The 24,659-nt window shown below is 38.5% G+C and overlaps 1 long non-coding RNA gene across 1 annotated transcript; it reads left to right on the top strand.

The window, feature by feature from the left end:
• The first annotated feature begins 6,613 nt into the window (after positions 1 to 6,613).
• Positions 6,614 to 24,235, top strand: LOC120519413. Its single transcript, XR_005631483.1, has 3 exons — positions 6,614 to 6,688; positions 10,578 to 10,694; positions 24,191 to 24,235. It is a non-coding gene; the product is annotated as an uncharacterized LOC120519413 (long non-coding RNA).
• Positions 24,236 to 24,659: the final 424 nt, after the last annotated feature.

Raw genomic sequence — 24,659 nt, forward strand, 5'->3', positions numbered from 1 at the left:
TCTACCATACAGGCCTGATTGGTGGATTGCTGCAGTGATGGTTATCCTTCTGGAAGGTTCTCCTCTCTCCACAGGGGACCTCTGGAGCTCTGACAGAGTGACCATTGGGTTCTTGGCCACCTCCCTGACTAAGGCCCTTCTTCCCCCGATTGCTCAGTTTAGATGGCCGACCAGCTCTAGGAAGAGTCCTGGTGGTTTTGAACTTCTTCCACTTACGGATAATGGAGGCCACTGTGCTCATTGGGACCTTCAAAGCAGCAGAAATATTTCTGTAACCTTCCCCAGATTTGTGCCTCGAGACAATCCTGTCTTGGAGTTCTACAGACAAATCCTTTGACTTCATGCTTGGTTTGTGCTCTGACATGAATTGTCAACTGTGGGACTTTATATAGACAGGTGTGTGCCTTTCCAAATCATGTCCAATCAACTGAGTTTACCACAGGTGGACTCCAATTAAGCTGCAGAAACATCTCAAGGATGATCAGGGGAAACAGGATGCACCTGAGCTCAATTTTGAGCTTCATGGCAAAGGCTGTGAATAGTTATGTACATGTGCTTTCTCAATTTTTTTATTTTTAATAAATTTGCAAAAATCTCAAGTAAACTTATTTTAAATTGTCATTATGGAGTGTTGTGTGTAGAATTCTGAGTAAAAAAATGAATTTAATCCATTTTGGAATAAGGCTGTAACATAACAAAATGTGGAAAAACTGATGCGTTGTGAATACTTTCCGGATGCACTGTATAAATATAGATATATATATATATACTGTATATAGATATAGATATATAGATATACGTATATATATATAGACAGATATATATATATATATATATAGATAGATACATATAGAGATATATACAATATATAGATACAGTGGTGTGAAAAACTATTTGCCCCCTTCCTGATTTCTTATTCTTTTGCATGTTTGTCACACAAAATGTTTCTGATCATCAAACACATTTAACCATTAGTCAAATATAACACAAGTAAACACAAAATGCAGTTTTTAAATGATGGTTTTATTATTTAGGGAGAAAAAATCCAAACCTACATGGCCCTGTGTGAAAAATAATTGCCCCTTGTTAAAAATAACCTAACTGTGGTGTATCACACCTGAGTTCAATTTCCGTAGCCATCCCCAAGCCTGATTACTGCCACACCTGTTTCAATCAATAAATCACTTAAATAGGAGCTGCCTGACACAGAGAAGTAGACCAAAAGCACCTCAAAAGCTAGACATCATGCCAAGATCCAAAGAAATTCAGGAACAAATGAGAACAGAAGTAATTGAGATCTATCAGTCTGGTAAAGGTTATAAAGCCATTTCTAAAGCTTTGGGACTCCAGCGAACCACAGTGAGAGCCATTATCCACAAATGGCAAAAACATGGAACAATGGTGAACCTTCCCAGGAGTGGCTGGCCGACCAAATTACCCCAAGAGCACAGAGACAACTCATCCGAGAGGTCACAAAAGACCCCAGGACAACGTCTAAAGAACTGCAGGCCTCACTTGCCTCAATTAAGGTCAGTGTTCACGATTCCACCATAAGAAAGAGACTGGGCAAAAACGGCCTGCATGGCAGATTTCCAAGACGCAAACCACTGTTAAGCAAAAAGAACATTAGGGCTTGTCTCAATTTTCCTAAGAAACATCTCAATAATTGCCAAGACTTTTGGGAAAATACCTTGTGGACTGATGAGACAAAAGTTGAACTTTTTGGAAGGCAAATGTCCCGTTACATCTGGCGTAAAAGGAACACAGCATTTCAGAAAAGAACATCATACCAACAGTAAAATATGGTGGTGGTAGTGTGATGGTCTGGGGTTGTTTTGCTGCTTCAGGACCTGGAAGGCTTGCTGTGATAGATGGAACCATGAATTCTACTGTCTACCAAAAAATCCTGAAGGAGAATGTCCGCCATCTGTTCGTCAACTCAAGCTGAAGCGATCTTGGGTGCTGCAACAGGACAATGACCCAAAACACACCAGCAAATCCACCTCTGAATGACTGAAGAAAAACAAAATGAAGACTTTGGAGTGGCCTAGTCAAAGTCCTAACCTGAATCCAATTGAGATGCTATGGCATGACCTTAAAAAGGCGGTTCATGCTAGAAAATCCTCAAATAAAGCTGAATTACAGCAATTCTGCAAAGATGAGTGGGCCAAAATTCCTCCAGAGCGCTGTAAAAGACTCATTGCAAGTTATCGCAAACGCTTGATTGCAGTTATTGCTGCTAAAGGTGGCCCAACCAGTTATTAGGTTCAGGGGGCAATTACTTTTTCACACAGGGCCATGTAGGTTTGGATTTTTTTTTCTCCCTAAATAATAAAAACCATCATTTAAAAACTGAATTTTGTGTTTAATTGTGTTATATTTGACTAATGGTTAAATGTGTTTGATGATCAGAAACATTTTGTGTGACAAACATGCAAAAGAATAAGAAATCAGGAAGGGGGCAAATAGTTTTTCACACCACTGTATATACATAAATACTGTATATAGAGATAGATATATATAGAAAAAATATATAGATAGATATACAGTGGGAATAGAAAAGAGTCACCCCCTTAAATATTCCCATTTTTTTTTGCTTTACAGCCTTAAATGAAAACACACAAACCAATATTTTTTCCAGCTTTACTTACTCAATGCAATCTATAACTTCCAAGTGAAAGATATCACAGCTATAGTTCAGAAGAATTTTAAAAAAACAAAACAAGAAATACTGAGATTAATAAAGGATCACCTCCCTCCTAAACAATATTTGTAAACTCAATCAGGTGTAAGTAACCACCATTTCCATTGCAGACCATGGTTACTGGCTTCCACCTGTGATCAATTGTAATCAGTGTGATTAGTGAAGCATAAAAACAGCTGTTCCTGGAGCATTCATTCCCTTGCTTGGTAGTGTAAATGACAGCAAACAACTGACTATGGGTGGCAAGCCACTTTCAAAAGATCTCAGGGATAGAGTTGTGGACAGACATAAGGCAGGAGATGGATACAAAAAATCTCAAAGGCTTTATCAATCTCAAGGAATACAGTAAAATCCATAATAAAGAAGTGACAAGTGTTTGGTACTACTATTACCCTCCCAGGATTCGACTATCCCTTGAAACTGGATGGAAGAGCAAGGAGGAAACTACCAAGAGGCCAATGGCCACTTTGAAGGAGTTACAGGATTTTATGGCAAAGAGTGCTCATTGTGTGCATGTGACAACAGTTTCACAAGCGCTCCACAATTGTGGCTTGTTCAGCAGGGTCGCAGAGGAAAAGCCACTTCTCAAGAAAGGCCACATTAAGGCTTGTTTGAGCTTTGCCAAAATGCACCTTGAAGATTCTGATGCCAAGTGGAAAAAGGTCTTATTATTTGGCCTCAACACCAAACGGTAAACATGGTGTAAATCCAATGCAGCTCACCATCCATAACACGCCATACCAACAGTAAAGCATGGATGTGGCAGCATCGTGTTGTGGGGGTGTTTCTCTGCCACTGGGCCTGGGGCTTTCGTTAGGGTAGAAGGAAAAATGGATGAGACAAAATATACCATCAAATTCATGAGGAAAACCTGTTACCCTCTGCCAGAAAGTTAAAGATGGGTAGAATGTTCACCTTTCAACACGACAACGACCATGAAGCACTACAGCAAAATTGTCCATACAATGGCTGAAGGTGAAAAAAGTGAAGGTCATTGTGTGGCCCAGTCACAGCCCAGACCTAAATCCCATTGAAAATCTGTGGAAAGATTTGGAGATAGCAGTCCACTAACGCTCACCATCCAATTTGACCAAATTTGAACAGTTCTGTAAAGAAGAGCTGGCAAATGTTACTCAATCTAGATGTTGAAAGCTGATAGATTAGTATCCCAACAGACTCAAAGCTGTCATTAACGCAAAAGGTGGTTCTTGACATTTTGGGGTTATAATCCTTTATTAATCTCAGTGTGTCTTGCTTTTGATTTTTAATAGATTGCATTGAGTAAGTAAAGCTGGGAATTTTTTTGTATATATATTGCCTTTGATTCTTGTAAGTCTAAGCATTATCCCCTGATGAAGACCCCTGACAGGGGTTGAAAGCTCAGGAATAAAAAACTACTTTTGATACGTGATTCATTTTCTCCCTTTATGGATCGCAAGCTGCAAAAATGCAAACCGTATCACAGACATTCGCTTCCATATAAACTGCTCAAAAAAATTAAAGGAACACTTTGAAAACACATCAGATCTCAATGGGAAAAAGAAATCCTCCTGGATATCTATACTGATATAGACTGGGTAATGTGTTAGGAACGAAAGGATGCCACATCGTTTGATGGAAATGAAAAAGATAAACCTACAGAACCCTGAATTCAAAGATGCCCCAAAAATCAGAGTGAAAAAATTATGTGGCAGGCTAGTACATTTTGCCAAAAAATTAGGTCAGGACAGTGTGGTGGCCAGTCAATGGTATCAATTCCTTCATCCTCCAGGAACTGCCTGCATACTCTCACCACATGAGGCCAGGAATTGTAGTGCACCAGGAGCCACTGTACCAGCATAGGGTCTGACAATGGGTCCAAGGATTTCATCCTGATACCTAATGGCAGCCAAGGTGCCTTTGTCAAGCCTGTAGCGGTCTGTGTGACCCTCCATGGATATGCCTCCCCAGACAATCATTAACCCACCATCAAACTGCTCATGCTGAATGATGTTACAGGCAGCATAATGTTCTCCATGGCTTCTCCAGACCCTTTCACTTATGTCACGTGCTCAGGGTGAACCTGCTCTCATCTGTAAAAAGCACAGGGCACCAGTGGTGCATCTGCCAATTCTGGTATTCTATGGCGAATGCCAATCGAGCTGCATGCTGCTGGGCAGTGAGCTCAGGGCCCATTAGAGGACATGGGGCCCTTGGGTCACCCTCATGAAGTCTTTCTGGTTGTTTGGTCAGAGACATTCACACCAGTGGCCTGCTGGAGGTCATTTTGTAGGGCTCTGGCAGTGCTCATCCTGTTCCTCCTTGCCCAAAGGAGCAGATACTGGTCCTGCTGATGGGTTATGGACCTTCTATGGCCCTCTCCAGCTCTCCTAGAGTAACTGCTTGTCTCCTAGAATCTCCTCCATGCCCTTGAGACTGTGCAGGGAGACACAGCAAACCTTCTGGCAATGACACGTATTGATGTGCCATCCTGGAGAAGTTGGACTATCTGTGCAACCTCTGTAGGGTCCAGGTATCGCCTCATGCTACCAGTAGTGACACTGACTGTAGCCAAATGCAAAACTAGTGAAGAAACAGTCAGAAAAGATGAGGAGGGAAAAATGTCAGTGGCCTCCACCTGTTAAACCATTCCTGTTTTGGGGGTCATCTCATTGTTGCCCCTCTAGTGCATCTGTTGTTAATTTCATTAACACCACAGCAGCTGAAACTGATTAACAACCCCCTCTGCTACTTAACTGACCAGATTAATATCCCATAAGTTTCATTGACTTTATGCTACACTCTGATTAAAAAGTGTTCCTTTAATTCTTTTGAGCAGTATATATATATGGAGGTTAATGATTGTCTGGGGAGGCATATCCATGGAGGGTCACACAGACCGCTACAGGCTTGACAAAGGCACCTTGGCTGCCATTAGGTATCAGGATGAAATCCTTGGACCCATTGTCAGACCCTATGCTGGTACAGTGGCTCCTGGTGCACGACAATTCCTGGCCTCATGTGGTGAGAGTATGCAGGCAGTTCCTGGAGGATGAAGGAATTGATACCATTGACTGGCCACCACACTGTCCTGACCTAAATCCAACAGAAAACCTCTGGGACATTATGTTTTGGTCCATCCAATGCCACCAGGTTGCACCTCAGACTGTCCAGGAGCTCAGTGATGCCCTGGTCCAGATCTGGGAGGAGATCCCCCACAACACCATCTGTCATCTCATTAGAAGCATGCACCGATGTTGTCAGGCATGTATACAAGAACACAGGGGCCATACAAAGTGCTGCGTACAATTTTGAGTTGCTGCAATTAAATTTTGGCAAAATGGACTAGCCTGCCACATAATTTTTCACTCTGATTTTTGGGGCGTCTTTGAATTCAGGGCTCTGTAGGTTGATCATTTTCATTTCCATCAAACGATGTGGCATCCTTTCGTTCCTAACACATTACCCAGTCTATATCAGTATAGATATCCAGGAGGATTTCTTTTTCCCATTGAGATCTGATGTGTTTTCAAAGTGTTCCTTTAATTTTTTTGAGCGGTTTATATATATATATATAAAATATATATTTTATTTATTTTATATATTTTATATTATTTTATATATTATATATATATTATATATAATTATTATATATATTATATTATTTTATATATATATAAAATTATATAATAATAAAACCGTCTGATCTAGGAAATTAAATCAAACAGCAAGATTTCAGAATTTTCAGTCTCCATATGCGCTTTCCACTTCGAAGACAGACTCTTTGAAATAACAGGCAGTGCTCTACTGCGGTACCTCTAGCCTATAGAACTTCACTGAAGTCGACGTACCTAAATTTATTGGATCCATCTGTAAAGAGTTAACCAATAGGAGGCACCAATAGGCGGGTCTTTTGGAGTTTCTCGGACACGTGTACACGTAATCAGGAAGTGAGGGAAGTGAGGGAAGTGAACTGGACTTTTGCTTCATTCGCACTGGATTGCAGTAAGTATTCCAGTTGTTTATTATTTTATTAAAACGATAGTCTAATAAAAACAAGATGCTACTCATGTAGCCAAAAAACGTTTAATATATATTCCATATTACATCGTTTTGAAATTGATGGGTTTTGCATCCGTTCTAAACAGGACATCGTCAACGTCATGCATGTTGCTGTCAAGTTGTAGTCGAGGACAGTAGTGACCGCACTGAAACAAACGAAGTTGCAGCTTATTGTAATGTGGTGTATGCTGCGGTTATTTAGTATTATGTAGCCATTTCTAGCGACAAGTATATAATCTGAGATGTGAAAATCTACCCACGAAGTGCAGATTCACTGAATATAAGGATATAATAACGTTGATATTATAACATCGTTTTCATATCTTTGGAAAATAAGCATATTTTTTCATGTTCGCTCAAATACATTTTTACATGTTTTTATTACTGGAAGAGAGCTCGTGTACAGCCTTATCATTCTGTATTGGTAGGTTGATTGCTTTTAGAATATATGAATGTATTTACAATATTGTATATTTGTATTAATCTGTATTTACCTTGTTTATTATTTTATCAGAAGTAATGAACTTTATTTACTCAGCAGTTAATGCAGTATTTTACATAGACGTACACGTGTAGGCAAATACGCGTAATTTACTTCAGGGTATTTATACTTAAAATCACTTTATGAAGTTTCTTTATGGGTTTAGATGGTGTTGCAGTATATTTTGCTTTGCGCTTTTTTTAAATAAATGAACTAATATAAACTTGTGTTTTTGTGGTTTGGTACTTATTTAAGTAATAGTTTGCATAAAATAGATGTATATATTAGTCTTAAATTGTTATGAGCTGGTGGTGCATCCATTGAATGTCTGTGTTAATGATGATCTGTTGCTTTGATGGAGCACAACTTCCAAATTTTTGTTCGTTTTTGACCTTGCCCCTTATAGCATATCAAAGTAAAACTGGCAACAGTTATCCCCAAGTGTAGAGCTAGTTATCTTAACTATGTGATTTAAGCAGAACTGCTAGAAATTTTATAGACTATTACATAAAGCAAAATAAATAAATAAAATGTGAGAAGTAGGTGATCCAACAAAGAAATGCAGAAATAAATCTGGTTTGTTTGGTAATAATTTCTTTGTTCTTTTGTGTTAGTTTTTTTTCTTTGTATTATTATATATCATGTGAAAGACACTGGCACTTCTTGGTTGCGCTTGCTTTAGTGAGGTGTCAGGTTCCTTTTTGTAAAGTTAAGATGTGTATTATTAATGATATTAACATCCAGTTTCATAGTTCCTTTTTGCATTCCTTATTTCCTTATTCTAATGTATGCTTGCTAAATTAAAAAAATGTTAGTATTATATAATTTGTGTAGGCTACAATGTTTATCGAACAGATGCAAAACGGAAATAAAAGTAAAATTAAGAATACTAACCCTCTAATATCTAAACACTAGTGTTGGATTAATACTTGCTAATCCACTGAGATTCTTTGAGTTTCTTAATTGCTTAGTTTCAGCTATCTTATTTTGTGATTTATGGACAATGCTGGTCTTTCCATAAAACTTACTGGGGAACCCTGCCTTTTTTGTATTAGTGGTAGTTAATATCTGCTTAATCAGATAGGCAGGTTGAAAATGGTTCTGCAGATAATTAAATTACATAATCAAATAGCATAAGTCTACCTTAATAGAAGGATAAGTCCGTGTGGTTGCTATATATCTGTCATTCCAAAAAATGACGCATCACAAACACTTTTAGTAATAAAATGTAATGTACAGTACTTGTCATTCCAACAGATGGCAAATCACAAACATTAATACTGCTTTTATGAATCCCATACCAGATGGCATATAACATCTAGGATGATTTGAAATGGAAGTAATCAATGTAGACCTCAGCATTAATGTTTACAATGTACCATGCACTTTCAAATTTCCAGAGTATGTTGAGCTTGCGTTTTAACATGCTTTCTGACATTGCAGATGTTTTCTAGATATGGTGAGTTTAGCTATAGTTGTAGCTCATCTTGTTCCATTTTCCATTTTGTCATTGTATAGGAAACATAAGATATCGGGCAGACAAGACTGTCTTCTGTTTGCATGGATAGCCTTCCTTCTTTCCTTTCATTTTTATTGTGCACATTATAGCTCCAGCTGTTGCGTTTCAGACAGGGTTTCTCAAATGGCTGGGGTTCAGATTCCTTTTATGTCTTTTTTGTTCATTTTTGTGTTTTTTGTTTATGTTAATATTTTTGTTCATGTGTATTTGTGTATCATTAATTTTGTTGAAAATTTAGTTTCTATGTTTATGTTCTGATATGTTCATTTTGTTTTATGTGTGGCATCCCAAGTGGTGGAACCACCTGTCCATCATCGTTGGAAACCCACAGTACCTTAAACTTCATTGAATGTACTACTGTTGGTAATTGCTTCGTTTTGTTTATTGATTTGGTAGATTTTGACATCTCTGCTGTATTTTGTGATCTTTCTTGGGATTTGTGCATTGGGACTTGTTTGCCCCTGAATTGACTCATTTTTGAAGGTGGCTCCTCTGAGCATTTTGTGACAATAAATCTTTTATTTATAAATCTCCTCTGTTTAGTCTTTTGTGACTAGCTGGATTTTGGTGTTCCCCTCTCTAGTGTTTATTTTTGAGTTTTTTTGGGACTCTGTTTACTTTCTTTAAAGGTCTAATGCTATTTTAGTGTGTCTGATGGACAGCACCGGTTGAATGGTCATTGGGTGTTATTTCTTGCATACTGAAGCCCACCCATGCAACTTAAAGTCAAATCTGTTTGACTTTATTGAGAGGCTCAATGCAGAAAGCTATAACCAAGGATATCATACGGCATAAAAGGCAGTCACAGGCTCACCCTCTGACTGTTGATGATTAACTAAAATTAATGCTGTAGCCTTTATTTATATTAAGCTGTATTGAATCCATAATCTTGGACGGTGTGGATAATGCACTGCCATCTTAAATGGTAGTGGTCAGCTGACATCAAACAGTTCTAATTTCTAATAGCAAAGGTCTCATTACTAACGACAACAAATTCATAAAATGGTCTCATCTATGAGAGCAAAAATAATGGAATAGAAAAAATGTAATGTTAAAAATGTTGAAGCATCAAGAATTAAACCAAATAACAAAATATGAATAGAATGACATTAGGTATCTAGGCAAACCTCTGAATTATGACATTCATCTTAATTATGTATTTCATGCCAGATTGAGGGGAATGTAAATTTTTACAGATGGTCAGCTGCCAGGCTTGTGGATTACTAAGTGATTATTCTTTTAAATTATGACATGTATTTATAACTACAGGATACAAGTACTCTAAACAGAGTAGCTACTCATAATAATGTTTCAGCCTTCTGACGAAGTAAGTAAAAAGTATTGGAAAAGACCCGTATTGGGATCTACTATATGTATTTAACACAAATAAGGTCAATTGCATATTACTTGGATTTCAGTTAACTTTACATTGTTCCTAATTTAGAACCCCACCACTCTGTGTGATACATTATGTCAGAGTAATGTTTTCATAAACTTCACTAAGAATCATTGTAGGTATATATATTCTTAAAAAAAAAAATGACACTTCAGTTAAGGAAGACTAATTATATGACCTTATATGACCTTGTACTTTTAGTAATATTTTTATTTTGCTAATTTATGTGTATGCTTGCCATTATTTGTACAAATAAGAAAGTTAATTTTTGATATAATATTTCTGAACAAGTTTGGGACTTGCAATAAGAAGTTTGTTTCTTTGATATTTAGATACATCTTTTATTCCTACATATTTTCTTTAAACATCCACAGGGAAACCATAGACTAGTACATACTTGCATAACTTATTATCTTTTTATATGGTTACTCAACAGGCTGGCATAATGATTCATGGATATAGTCCAGTGGTCCAGGCACTCTTGGGGACACTCTTCACTTGGGGACTAACAGCAACAGGAGCTGCTCTTGTTTTTCTGTTTGTTACTGGTGAGGTAAGAAAGAAACTTCAAACTGTTGTATGAAAAATGAAAATTAATTGGTAGTTTTGTCTCGTACATCTACACAGCCATCACCAGAAATGATAAGTCAAAAGAAAAGGAGCCTATTTTTTTATTATAAATATTTCATTCTGAATGTTGTGAATTTGTAAGTTGGTAGACTGGTAGCATACATTCTGATAAGATTCATGAAAATTAGAGAATTGATGTCAAGTTCCCCACTCTTGTTGTTTTCCTTTACTTCTTATTGAGCTTCTTTCTTTTCTTTTATCCATGTACAATCTTCAGGAGCTGTTCATGTGGTGTAAACTTATTAATTCTTCAATGAGACTTTTAGTTTGTAAAACTAGAATTGTTAGACAGATTTGATTAAACATAACAAAGGTTTACAGCATTTCTTTGCTCAAACATAACATAAAATAGGTAATGGAGATGTTGTATTGTGTTTTTTTTTTTAAATAATACTTGTTTTATCTTTTATGATAGAAAGACTAAACGAAAAAAAGAAATACAAAGATGGTTTGATTTCTCCACTTATACAATCTTATCAATTATTAATTGCCTTTCAGGAAAATGTTCTTACTGAAAAAACATGAACACAAGCACTAACACAGACAATCAGATAAATTCAGAGTAGTTGAAAACAAAAAAAATAAGTTGTTAAAAAAAGTAAATAATGAAATCTTGAATAATTTGGCCAGCTGCTTGCAGGTTATATTTGGAATTATAGGGTATTTTCATTTAAATGTTTATGGCTATTTTTTTCTATTTCCATTAAAGCTAGTTTTGAGTAGAAAGACCATTTATGACCCTTAACCTTCCGAATTAATTGTATTCAGGTGAATATCTAGTTAGTAATTTAGAGGAGATTCAAGGTTGGTGTTGATTTACTGCTTGGTGCAAAGAAAAAGCAATTAAAAATGATATATAGTTTTACTGAAAGTAAAAATTGGATTAAGTACATTAAGTGTGCACCACATTGCTAGAAATACAATTCAACCATAAAATGTAATTTCTGGCTGACCTGAAAATTACTTTTTTGTGTTACTAACCTTTCTCCTCATTGAATATTTCATTGCAGCTTGGCTAATTTGGGTAACATTGTTTTCTATGAATTGGCCAACTGGGTGTTTACATAAAATTTCTCACTGGGATACTCTTATTTAGTTTTTCTCACACAGCATGAAAACACAGCAAAATTACTAAACTATTAAATCTGAAACAATTTTAGCAGCTGTGATAGAAGTAATTGTAACAACAAACTTAACAAACTGGAAACATCTTTAGTTGTTGAAGTATTGTCAGTACTAAAAAGGAATTTTCTTTAAAAAGTCTTTTTACCTTTCTTTAAAGATAAAAGATACATTTTGTACATTTGCATTACATAGCATATGGTCAAGAAACACAGTTAACTGCTGAGGCTGAGTAGTGTACATGTAACTTGGCCTCTAATAACCATAGGTTGGGAGATGCTGCCCATTCACCCAGTGAGATGCAATAATATATGTGTTAATGTCATATAATTTTAAGACTCTCCTTGTAATAATCATGAGCTGAAAATGATTATGTGGTTGAAAAAGAAAGATATATATTTGTTAAAACAACACATTTGATTTGATTTTTTGTGTGTCTTACACTCTAAACAGGTTTTTGGTTGTTCTAAGAAAAAAGGGAATGAACTGCTTTTTCACTGCTGTGCTGGCTTATCTTACAATAAGAACTGTTACAGTAAAACTACTATAATTCATACATCATGAATCTATCCAGTTTTATGTTACAGCTAGGGATGCCACAAGAACTGATATTTTGGTACTAATTGATGCTGAACTTCTGAATGTAACAGTACCGTTTTTTTACAGTAATGGTAGTACCCATAAATTTGGTACTGCACTCATGTGTGACTGCAAATAGACAAATTACTCTGTAAGGCACAATAATAAATGATAAAATTATAAAAACTGAGTTAAAACTACATATAAAAATAGCTTAAGGCATTGATGATACAGCACTATATAAATGTGAAGAAAATCAGCAGAGGCTGATTTGCTTATGTTGGTAAAACGTTTAATTGCAATGAGCACTTCTATAAATGTCCATCAGTCCAAGCACCTGTCCATTCCATGTTACAAGTTAAATAATGTATTATCGATAATATTCATAAATAATAACATTATGTAAAGTACATTTGAATATTGGCAACCATATAACCTGATAAATGGTGATATGTAGTTTCAGGTGGCACACAGACGTGTTGGTTACTTAAAATGTCTCTAGTTAAGGCATCATTTTGTGGTCAGCTTTCTTTAGAACAGGCCACATGCCTGTCTCAATATGGCTCCCGAGCTGTGCTCTTCATTGTGTTGTCCTTTTCAGTTCATGGTGTGAGATGGTCTTTCATCAGTTTGGTAAGAGAGAGAGAGAGTGAGGTAAAGCAAGCAGATTTATAGGTACAGTGGTCCCTCGCTATATTGCGCTTCGACTTTTGCGGCCTCACTCCATCGCGGATTTTAAATGTAAGCATATCTAAATATATATCACAGATTTTTCGCTGGTTTGCGGATTTCTGCGGACAATGGGTCTTTTAATTTAAAGTACATGGTTCCTCAGTTTGTTTGCCCAGTTGATTTCATACAAGGGACGCTATGGGTGGATGGCTTAGAAGCTACCCAATCAGAACACATATTATGTATTAAATAAAACTCCTCAATGATATACAATGTGCTTCCCGAGCGGTGCTTGATTGTTTGGTTTTCTCGGTCTCTCTCACTCTCTCTGACATGCTCTGCGCCTGACGGAGGGGGTGTGAGCAGAGGGGCTGTTTGTACAGTGGCTGTTTGCCTAGAAGATATGGACGCTACTCTAAAAAATGCTGAAAGACTACCTTCACATTGCTCCCTTCTTTTGGCTGCTTTATTGCGGTGCGCATACTTAAAAGCCCAACAGCACGCATTGATTTTTGATTGTTTGCTTTTCTGTCACGCTCTCACTCTCTCTGACATTCTCTGCTCCTGACGGCGCTCCTTTGAAGAGAAAATATGTTTGCATTCTTTTAATTGTGAGAAAGAACTGCCATCTCTGTCTTGTCATGGAGCACAGTTTAAACTTTTGACTAAAGGGTGTTATTTCATGTCTAGAGGGCTCTAATAATGTTAACAATGTGGGAGAGTTTATAAGGGCTTAAAATATATAAAAATAACCATACAAACATATGGTTTCTATTTCGTGGATTTTCACCTATAGCGGGTGTTTCTGGAACGCAACCCCCGCGATCGAGGAGGAATTACTGTATTCTGTCCAAGCCCAAGAGCCAATAGGGCGTCATGGTACTTAAAGACTTCTGATACAAGCCAGTTACAAACAGCCATACTTCTGACTAATGGGGGGGATAGGATAGAACAGCTTCACACCTGCCCTCCAAGCCATGTGTTAAGGTAAAGCTTGGCAGTTAGGCAGCCTGGCTTTCCTGTGGGGGTTGACTGAGAGACTTCAGCAGCGAAATATTAGCCAAACTTGTTTGAGGCACTTCCCCCAACCCTGTCATAAAATTACAAAGAGACTCATTCCTAAAAGAGGGAAGGATTTCTTAAACCATTAAACCATTGCTGTTATTATCTATAATGTAACACTAATATTTCATTGTTTTGTCTAAGTTACAAATAAAGACATACAAAATATTTATCAACTTATATGCAAAATTTCACATCACAACAGTAGGACAATCAAAACGGCATGCTTCATTGATAAATACGTATTTGCAAACACTGAATTTATGTCATTCATTTGGCTTTTGAAGTAAAACCCATAATTGAAAGCATCTGTCATATATTTGAATAGTACACTGAAGAATATAATGCTGCCTCATGATTGTACATTTATTGAGTAAAGGTAATGACAGCCAGTGGTCCGAGAGGTCTGCAGCTTGTTGGCATCCTCTAAGTAAATAAGTAACTGTTATACTAATGCTAGGGAGTGGAGCAGATGCAGACGATCTGCAGAAATGATAGCTAGTCTCTGGGTTGGTGTGAGGCAGTCAGCTGACCATGCAGTTCCTTGTTGGCACGTGCAGCCGGTCTGATTGTCTTGTTATCATTCCGGGGCCCCAATCAGGCGATTGTACCTGGAATCCTCCCCAGTGTATAAAAGGTGAGTGCAAAACAGAAACAGAGAGAAAAAAGAATGAGAAAGAAAAAAGAACAAAGAAAGCTGTGAGGCCAGTATTGGTGTGGATAGGCAGGACGAGTCAGCCAGCTTGTATGGAAAGGCAGTCTGGTCATTGGCCCCATGAATGAGTGATGGATTGGTGCTCTAGGGGCTGGTTCGACCCATTGATCACTTGTAAGAGAGTGGGTGTGAACATGGTGGAGTCCTCCCCAGGGATCCGAGACACGCCAGAGGCATGAGAAGGAAGACAGGAGGACAACTGACCCAGAGCGGTCTAGCCAGTGCCACTCAAGGTGGCCAAGACAGGGATCAGATTGGAGAGGACTGCAGCTGCTAGTGGTTCTGCCAGATGAGCAATCAATGGTTGAGCTGAGGAGTCGAAGTGGGAGTTGCACTGGACACTTCAGATGGAACAAGGATCCAATGACTCTGATGATTTTATTCTTGTTTTTAGTTCTGGGCTTTAATTGCATGGATGTTCAATGTTTTAATTGATTATTTATTTTTTTTGGAGATTCGGCACCATGCTTTTGGACACTTTGTTTTTGACTGTTTTTAATAATAGACAGTGTTCTCCCCAGAAATTTTTTCCATTCGGGTGGCATGAAAAAGTAGCCGGGTGGGGACGGGGGAATTTGGTGGTGGGGATAATTAAATGTGCACTATTTTTATTACTTAATTATTATTAAGTATTTTTCAATGCTCAATATGACTTCCTTTTTTAAGGTTTGACACTTGTGCCAGAATATTTTTATTATATTTAAGAAGTATCAAATTCAGGATCCTGTAACCCTCGCTGTTGGGAAGAAAAGTATGGGAAACCTAATGAAGAAAAATTAAAAAATATTCTTCAAAGCCAACTTGCATATGCAGAAGGTGTCTTCAGTTAAATATTTCTTCTTTTTTTCCTAGAGACCCATTTGTCTGCAGCATTCCCATAATCAAAGTCCCAAGGATCTGGGCCCTCCATGCATGAGATTATTTAGCGTGCTTTGATTCATGCAATTTCTCAAACGTGTCTTGATCCTTTTAAGGGCAGAAAACCCCCTTTCACATTCAGCTGTGCTCACTGGGATCACTATCCCAATATGAGGTAGTCTGGCTAAATTTGGAAACAACTCTTTGAGCTCTGTCGTTGCCACTTCTAGTAAAATCTGTTTTGGACTGAAGTCTTTGTATAATTGACTTCTGATCAATTTTCTCGCAACTGTTCATTCTTGCCTGCTACTTTCATATTTTAATATTGGAGGGCTACCATTTTTGGAGTAATGATCAAAAGAATTTCAGCAGACTTGCTTGAATCGTGAGTTTCTGCATTGAAAACTTTTGAAAAGCTGGAAATAATCGGCATGTTAGGGAATCTTGCATCTAGGTGCTTGACAGCTGTCTCTAGGCATTTATCATACAGTATATTGCAGTTTCGAATGACATTACATCTTTTTGTGTATAAACAATGTGGAGATCTGACCATTCGTCTGCCAGACAATGATGAATGCTTTGAAAATATCTCCCAGGAGTGTGTTTCAACTCCATGATGGACAATTTTGCGTCGAGTAAAATTGTCTCAATTTCGGTAAGATTGACATCTTGCCTTTGCCAAGCCTTAGATAAGTTGGACAACAAAGGTAATATGTCCTGAAAGCATCATCAGAGAGGAAACAAAATTGTATGTTTTAATACATCTGCATAATCCTTCAGCTGTGAAGTCATTTCATTCCGTGGCCTCTCTTTCCAGCGCAGCTATGACTCTCATCATACACTGTCGTAAGTGACTGTACTGCAAAGTCATGAGATAGCCATCTAGTGTCACTGGCCATTTTCAGATTAATCTGGAGAATGTTCAGAATATTTTGGATTTCCGTTAAACCAGCCATCCTAACTGAAGAATTTTGGATGAAATAGAACAGCTGCCTTAAGATGTTGTTCAGTTTTGTTAAATAAGGTACAGCAGCTGCTGCTTGGGCACTTGCAATGGCCAATCGGCGGTTTACACAGTGGCAGTTGACCAAAAGTCCAGATGTTTTATCTTTAAGCAGTTTTGCCCTAGTCCAACCAGATTAGGAGTTTTCAAACCTAGAGTGTCCATAGTCTCACTCCGTGTGTTGGTTATTGTCTCCACTTTGACAATAATCATATTGCGGGTTGATACAAAACTAATTCTGACCTCTTTAATGACCTGGCAAACATATTTAATGTAAATAATTATTTTACACCTGAGATGTCTGTGGTATCAGCACATTTTCTGCGTGTATATTTTTCAGTATGTTAGATATTATTTCTGATGCTAAGACATCCAGCAGCTCTTGCATTATTCTTTCAGAGGTGTAATATGCATTTTTACCAACATTGAGATGTTGTAAAAAGGAACAACACTTTTCTTTAGAGTGTTCCAACAGCTTTTCAAGCAATGTTGTATGTGGCAACTCATTTTTTGCCAACCAATGCATGGATCTTAAAACTCCCCCAAAGGCATCTCTCTGTAAGTTATTTAACACAGGTACAGGTCTTTCAATTTGCCGATTCCAATTTACTCTAGTGCACGCTTTCCTAAAAGGTCAGCAGAAGACTCAATGTGCGTTTTACTTTTGTCATGGTCCAGCAAGCTTTCTTTTCGAATTCTTGTGCATGGCACGTTTACCCAAGGTAACTTCCTCCTTTGGGGGTGTTTGTTTGAATGTTTCATGCACAATGACCACCACATACCATTTTCTTTGACCATTAGCCAATTAAAATCTTTAAACCATTGTTTGTTGATGCCAGATAAGCGGTGCTTAGATTTATCAGTTGGCAGAGTGTGTGCTGAAGAGACTCCCCCTGATGGACCAGCCTCTGCAATGTCTTTGTCTGAAATTGCCACATCAGGAGTTGACGCCACACCTTCATTAATTTGTGGTATCTCTTTTCTGAAATAACTGAGCAGTGTTGTTTTCTGAACAGTTTTTTTGCTTGTGTTGGTAAAACGTTTGGAAAAAATTAAAAGTACCCATGAATAAGACTTTTGAGTGGGAAAGTGAGAGCCTGTTGGATATCCAATGCGCACTTGCACTACGGCAGGTATGCATTCTCGACATTTCCACTTTAATCTTGACACTTATGTCGAGAATAAAGTTAATATTTCCACTTTATTCTCAACATTTCTACTTTATTCTCGCCGTTTATCTCGAGATTAAAGTCGACGTGTTGACTTTATTCTCGTAGTTTGTCAGTAAAGTAGAACATCCATCCATTATCCAACCCGCTATATCCTAACTACAGGGTCACGGGGGTCTGCTGGAGCCAATCCTAGCCAACACAGGGCACAAGGCAGGAAACAAACCCTGGGCAGGGCGCCAGCCCATCGCAGGGCACACACATACACACACACACACTAGGGACAATTTAGGATCGCCAATACTTCATCTTAAAATAAATATTTAATTTACTAGATTTTTTCAAACCCCGTCATAAGTTATGTAGCACATTAAATGCTTTGTGTTAAGTGTTCCCTGACCCATGTTAATCACTACGTGCTTCTTAAACTGACTTTCTCTTGCACAAAGAGGAGGCGCAAGCAGCGATCACCATACAGAATACATTAATTTCATGACATTCCTGCTCCCTGAACATATACAATGCTAAGATAAATACTTGATATCATTTTCATGATGAAATGCATTAAAGCATGTACTAATCATGTGGGGGCACAGTGGTGTGGAAGTTGCACTGCTGCGTCACAGCAAAGAGGGTGTTCCCAGCCTTGAATTTGCATATTTTTCTGGTGGATTTACTCGGCATGCTTCAGTTTCCTTTCAAAGTCATGTAGGATGTGGGGTTTTGTGATGCTGAATTGACCCTGCTAGTATGTATGTGTGTGCTCGTATTCACCCTACGATAATCTGGCACCCCGTTCAGGATTTTTTCCTGTGTCGCACACGATGCTTGCTGGGATGTACGCAACCCTGAATGGATGGCATAATTAATTTAAAAATGTATAACGAAGAATTTTTAAAGTTCTGAACACTCCATGGTCTAAGTTTTTAACTAGCTTTAATTTCACAAAGACGTTTATCGTGTGGTGATTGGTTATGTGGAGAAAGAAAAAGGAAGGATAGGAACTGGGGTGTTTGTAGGTAGGATAGAGACAGCACACTTGCAATAAAGAAAGCCCACCCAGAAGAACACCCATTGAATTCTGTGTTCGTGTCTCCGACCACCAGATCACAAACCCAACATTTACACAATGTTTAAGTTAAACCTGTGCGATACCAATTGTCACAGGAGTCTGGGGGTCAGACCCAGCCGGGACACCTGAAAGGACTGGGAGCTGGTCTATACGTCCCCCGGGCTACGAGGAGGCAACCACCCTGGATGATGAGGGAACCATGGGGATGTAGCAAGGAGGCTCAAGCCCATTGGGGCCCATGGCCACCGCCAGGTGGCGCCCCGAACATCATGGAGCCCGGGAGATTGACACATCTGCCACACCTAGGAAGGTGGAGGAAGGACTTTACAGGGATGCCCGGAGTGTTTCCGGGTGCAAGGGCAGCACTTCCGCCACATCAGGAAGTGCTGCCGGAAGAACGTCATCAAGCACCTGGAGCACATCCAGGTGGAAATAAAAGGGGCTGCCTTCCTACAGTCGGGGAGCTAGAGTTGGGAGCAGGAGCAGGATGAAGCTCCCGGGACTGGAGGAAGAAAGGCGGCCCACAGACATTGAGAGAAAGGCCCGTGTTAAGGGTGATCGGTGCTTGGAGCACTATGTGCTGTGCGAAGTTTATCGTGAATAAACGTGTATTTTATAAAGTGCCAGTGTTTGTCTGATGGTGTTTGGACCTGTGCTCACACCATTCATACACTGCACCTACATCTGGGGACCCCTTATTTTGAGGGAGCAGTACTACTGCCACACCACTGTGCATATTTAATATATACTTTAATTCATTTCATGAAAATGATTTCAAGTATTTATCTTAGCATTGCAAATGTTCAGAGAGCAGGAATATGATGAAGTGAATGTATTCTGTGCGACGATTGCTGCCTGCGCCCCCCCAGTGCAAGAGGAAGTCAGTTTAAGAAGTGCGTAGTGATTAACAACTCGGTCAGGGAACACTTAACACAAAGCATTTAATGTACTACATTAACTTATGATGGGTTTTGAGAAAATCTAGTAAATTATACATTGATTTTAAGATTAAGTTTAGTTTACGACATTCTACTTTAATGACAAAATAAACTATGAGAATAAAGTGGAAATGTCGACTTTAATCTTGACATAAACGGTGGGAATAAAGTCTCGACATAAACGACGAGAATAAAGTGGAAATGTCGAAAATAAAGTCAACATATCGACTTTATACTCGACATATAGTTTTTTTTTTTCTTTATCCGTATTTTTTTTTCTTCACTGTGGCCCTAATACGCTTCTGTACAAAACCCTCAGCAATTCAGTGACAAAACTTTTGCTGAAGACACAGTGTGTGCTGCAATGGTTTCTACACACTTTTTGCAATATGGACGAACGTCCAAATATGAGCAAATATAAGAACGGCAGAGGGAGTCACTTTAACAGGAACCACAGTGAGTGCTACAAGGATTTTTGCACAGAGAACAAACACACCTGGGGCATCATGTATAAACGGTGCGTACGCACAGAAAAGTTGCGTAAGAACATTTCCACGTTCAAATCGCGATGTATAAAACCTAAACTTGGCGTAAAGCCACGCACATTTCTACGGTACGTCATACCCTGTCATACACAAATTCTCCGCTCGGTTTTGCAGACAGGCGGCACCCAGTGTCAAAGCAGTGCTACTGTTCCTGTGTGGTTATCCTTTCTTTTCCTGATGCGGCTTTATAAATACACTGAAATTAACCGCATATTGTTTATTAGTTTAATGCATCTGATTGTAATTAACCAGTAACAATATAATGGTCCACAGAATGGTCAAACTATTCTACATACCATAGCTGTTTTAGCGTTGTTACTCTCACTGCATTTTCTTTTTCTTCTTTCAGCTGCTCCCATTAGGGGTTGACACAGCAGATCACCTTTTTCCATATTACTCTCACTGCACCACTTGGAGAAGCTGATCGGAAAGAGAATTATCGGTATACAGCATCAAGCACATGCTGCCTCAGCCATGCTTCCTATTTGAACTGCTTCTCATATGACAAACACTTCAAACCTTTCCTATACGGACCTCGTGGTTCAGAAACAGTTTCATTCCAAGATCTCTAAACGCACTCAATCAGTCCATCAACAACTTCTTGTAGAACTGTTAGTACTTATTAGTATAGTTAACTCACTGTAAACTTGCAGTACAGTAATAATATTGCACAACCTGAGCCACTTTATAAAGAGTGTATTTACATATGATGACGATATCATTTTTAAGATGAAATGCAGCAAAATTTAACTTTAACTTCATTTAAATAATCTGCATTGTTAATAATTAAAGGACATGGTGTTGCTGCGCTAGCAAGGATCTGGCACTCCGCTCACGATTGTTTCTGCCTCACACTGTATGCTTCACTGGGACTGGCGTGAAGGGTAGAATAATTAAACATGTACTACGAAGATATTTCAATGTTCCTTAAACGTTTTGAAGAATCGGCGTTATAATCCTACAGTTTGGCTTAACGTCCATTACCGAGCTGATTGTGTGGCGATTGGTTACTTGGAGAAATAAAAGGAAGGACAGAAATTGGAGGTTAGTACGTTTGAAAGAGACAGTACTGCAGGGGTGGCCTTAGGCACGTGCAAACTGTGCACCTGCACAGGGCCGCCAAATCCCAGGGGACACCACACCAATATATATTGAATAAAAAACAGAAAGAGAAAATAATGACACAGCTAAAAATGCAGCTGCAAATTTCGGAAAAGGTAAAACGCTTGTGCCATGAGCACGAGGCGGCTATGCAGTGTCCGCAACGGACGTGGCCATCCGCCATGTATAAGATACCATATTGACATTGGCGGGCGAAGGAGCCACCGATTCTTCCTCTGCCCAGGAGGGCCCCCACGAGCCTAGAGCTGCCCCCGAGTACTGCTGCAATAAATTATTTCATCGAAGGTCACGCACAGTCACTGGGCCACCGTGTTCCCATGTTTAATAACATGCTTTAACTCCCATCATCATGAAAATGATATCATGTATACATCTCATTATTTTAGTTGTTCAGAGAGCTGTAATATCACGAATGTAATGGATTCTGTGTCCTGTCGGAGGTAGAAAAAGCCGGTTTAAGAAGCATGTAGTGATTCACACACACACAGCACGTAGAAGAACACATACAAAACAAAGCATTTAACGTGCTACTTTACTTACAATGCGATTTGAGAAACTAGTTAATTAAACGATGTGATTAAAGTGGAAATTTCAAGATTGAAGTTGACATTTTGTACTTTTTCCCTCACTGTGTGCCTTTTTTTTTCTCTGTACCCTAATAAGCTTTCATATGACACACAGACAGTAGGCTATGACTTGCCTTTTCACGGCAACTTTAATATCTGACAACTTCTTTTTTTATTTCGGCACTGTGCGACTTGAGCTTTCGAGTTTGTCCAACACGCCATGTCACTCGATCAGCTTCCTTTTGTTGTTTATACTACTGTTTAAACCAACAAATAGTACGTTTTCCCTTGCCTCCACTTAGTATTTGCTGAAATTCTTCCATTTTCCCTCTTGCTTTTGTCATTGTCTTTTCACAGAATGCTGAGCTTAAGGGCTATTTATATTGATTAGCATATTCAAAGCGGGGTAATTCTGGGAGGAGTTGAGGCGGGACAGCAGGTGCGTGCTCGAGCGTTACTTTTCACGCTGACCAGGATTTATGCAGTGGAAGAACGCGGAAGTTGGTGAACGCACAGATTCCTGTATCTGGATTTTTTTGTGCGTAAGCACATTGTGGGTTTTGTGCTTAGAATTAAGGCCATAAAGTTTAATCTTGGAGTTTGCTAAAAGACACCTGAAGGACTCTGAGATGGTGAGAAATAAGATTCTCTGGTCTGATGAGATCAAGATTGAACTTTTTAGCCTTAATTCTAAGCGGTATGTGTGGAGACAACCAGGCACTGCTCATCACTTGTCCAATACAGTCCCCACAGTGAAGCATGGTGGTGGCAGCATCATGCTGTGGGGGTGTTTTTCAGCTGCAGGGACAAGACGACTGGTTGCAATCGAGGGAAAGATGAATGCGGCCAAGTACAGGGATATCCTGGACAAAAACCTTCTCCAGAGTGCTAAGGACCTCAGACTGGGCCGAAGGTTTACCTTCCAACAAGACAATGACCTTAAGCACACAGCTAAAATAACGAAGGAGTGGCTTCACAACAACTCTATGACTGTTCTTGAATGGCCCAGCCAGAGCCCTGACTTAAACCCAATTGAGCATCTCTGGAGAGACCTAAAAATGGCTGTCCACCAACGTTTACTATCCAACCTGACAGAACTAGAGAGGATCTGCAAGGAGGAATGGCAGAGGATCCCCAAATCCAGGTGTGAAAAACTTGTTGCATCTTTCCAAAGAAGACTCATGGCTGTATTAGCTCAATAGGGTGCTTCTACTAAATACTGAGCAAAGGGTCTGAATACTTAGGACCAAGTGATATTTCAGTTTTTCTTTTTTAATAAATCTGCAACAATTTCAAAAATTCTTTTTTTTGTCTGTCAATATGGGGTGCTGTGTGTACATTAATGAGGAAAAAAGTAATTTAAATGATTTTAGCAAATGGTTGCAATATAACAAAGTGAAAAATTGAAGGGAGTCTGAATACTTTCCGTATTATACAACAAAGAGAAAACAAAAAACAAAGAGAAACTTGTAAATAACTCATGAAAGAATAAAGTTACGTTAAAACCAAGTGCACCATTGTTTTTCTTGTGAAATTCCCAATAAGTTTGATGTGTCACATGACCCTCTTCCTATTGAAAAAACAAAAGTTGGATCCAAAATGGCTGACTTCAAAATGGCCACCATGGTCACCACCCATCTTGAAAAGTTTCCCCCCTCACATATACTAATGTGCCACAAACAGGAAGTTAATATCACCAACCATTCCCATTTTATTAAGGTGTATCCATATAAATGGCCCACCCTGTAGATTAGTATTTCAGAATTGACCTTCTGTTAATCCATTCACTGTACCTACTCAATTCAAATTTTGGATTGTAGATCAATTAAATATTGAACTGTCAATTTTAAACTAGCTTTTCTTTGTTCTTTTCTTTCTTAAGATTAATTTTTAAAGCTCTACGTGTTTCTGTTTTAAATGTTAATGATTTTAGTCAATATCTTTCATTTATATATGAGATGGGAGATGGTAATATGTCTTTACTTTTAATTTCTAGAAAAGAATCTTAGATGGCAGTCTGGGATTTGCTGCAGGGGTAAGTAATGTATATTTTACTTCTTAGATGGAGATGAAGAACCTTCTTATTTGAATTTAGGTGCAATTCATCCTGAACTCAGTATAGGGCTTAGTTATGGTCTTGGGAAAAGATGTAATGCCTTGTGGTTGGTTACACTCTTCTGTTAAAGATTACTATTTCATATTTTTTCTTAAGTTTCTATAAGTATAAACATGGATCCTTACTGCAGATATTTGGCATCACATCAGATTGACATGAGTCTTCTGTTTTTCTCCCTAGTGGTTAACTGATTGAACTTCTAAAATGCTACTAGAATGCCTGATTTAGTACTGGATGACATTATCCAAATTTAAATTATCCACAAAAAATGCAACAGTAACTTGTGGTGGGATTTCAGTGAATTGCTTTAACAGCTGTTTCTCTTGTTTAAGATTTTGGAGTTTAACAG

The sequence above is a fragment of the Polypterus senegalus genome, chromosome 1 (genome assembly GCF_016835505.1).
Source record: "Polypterus senegalus isolate Bchr_013 chromosome 1, ASM1683550v1, whole genome shotgun sequence".
NCBI lineage: Eukaryota > Metazoa > Chordata > Cladistia > Polypteriformes > Polypteridae > Polypterus > Polypterus senegalus.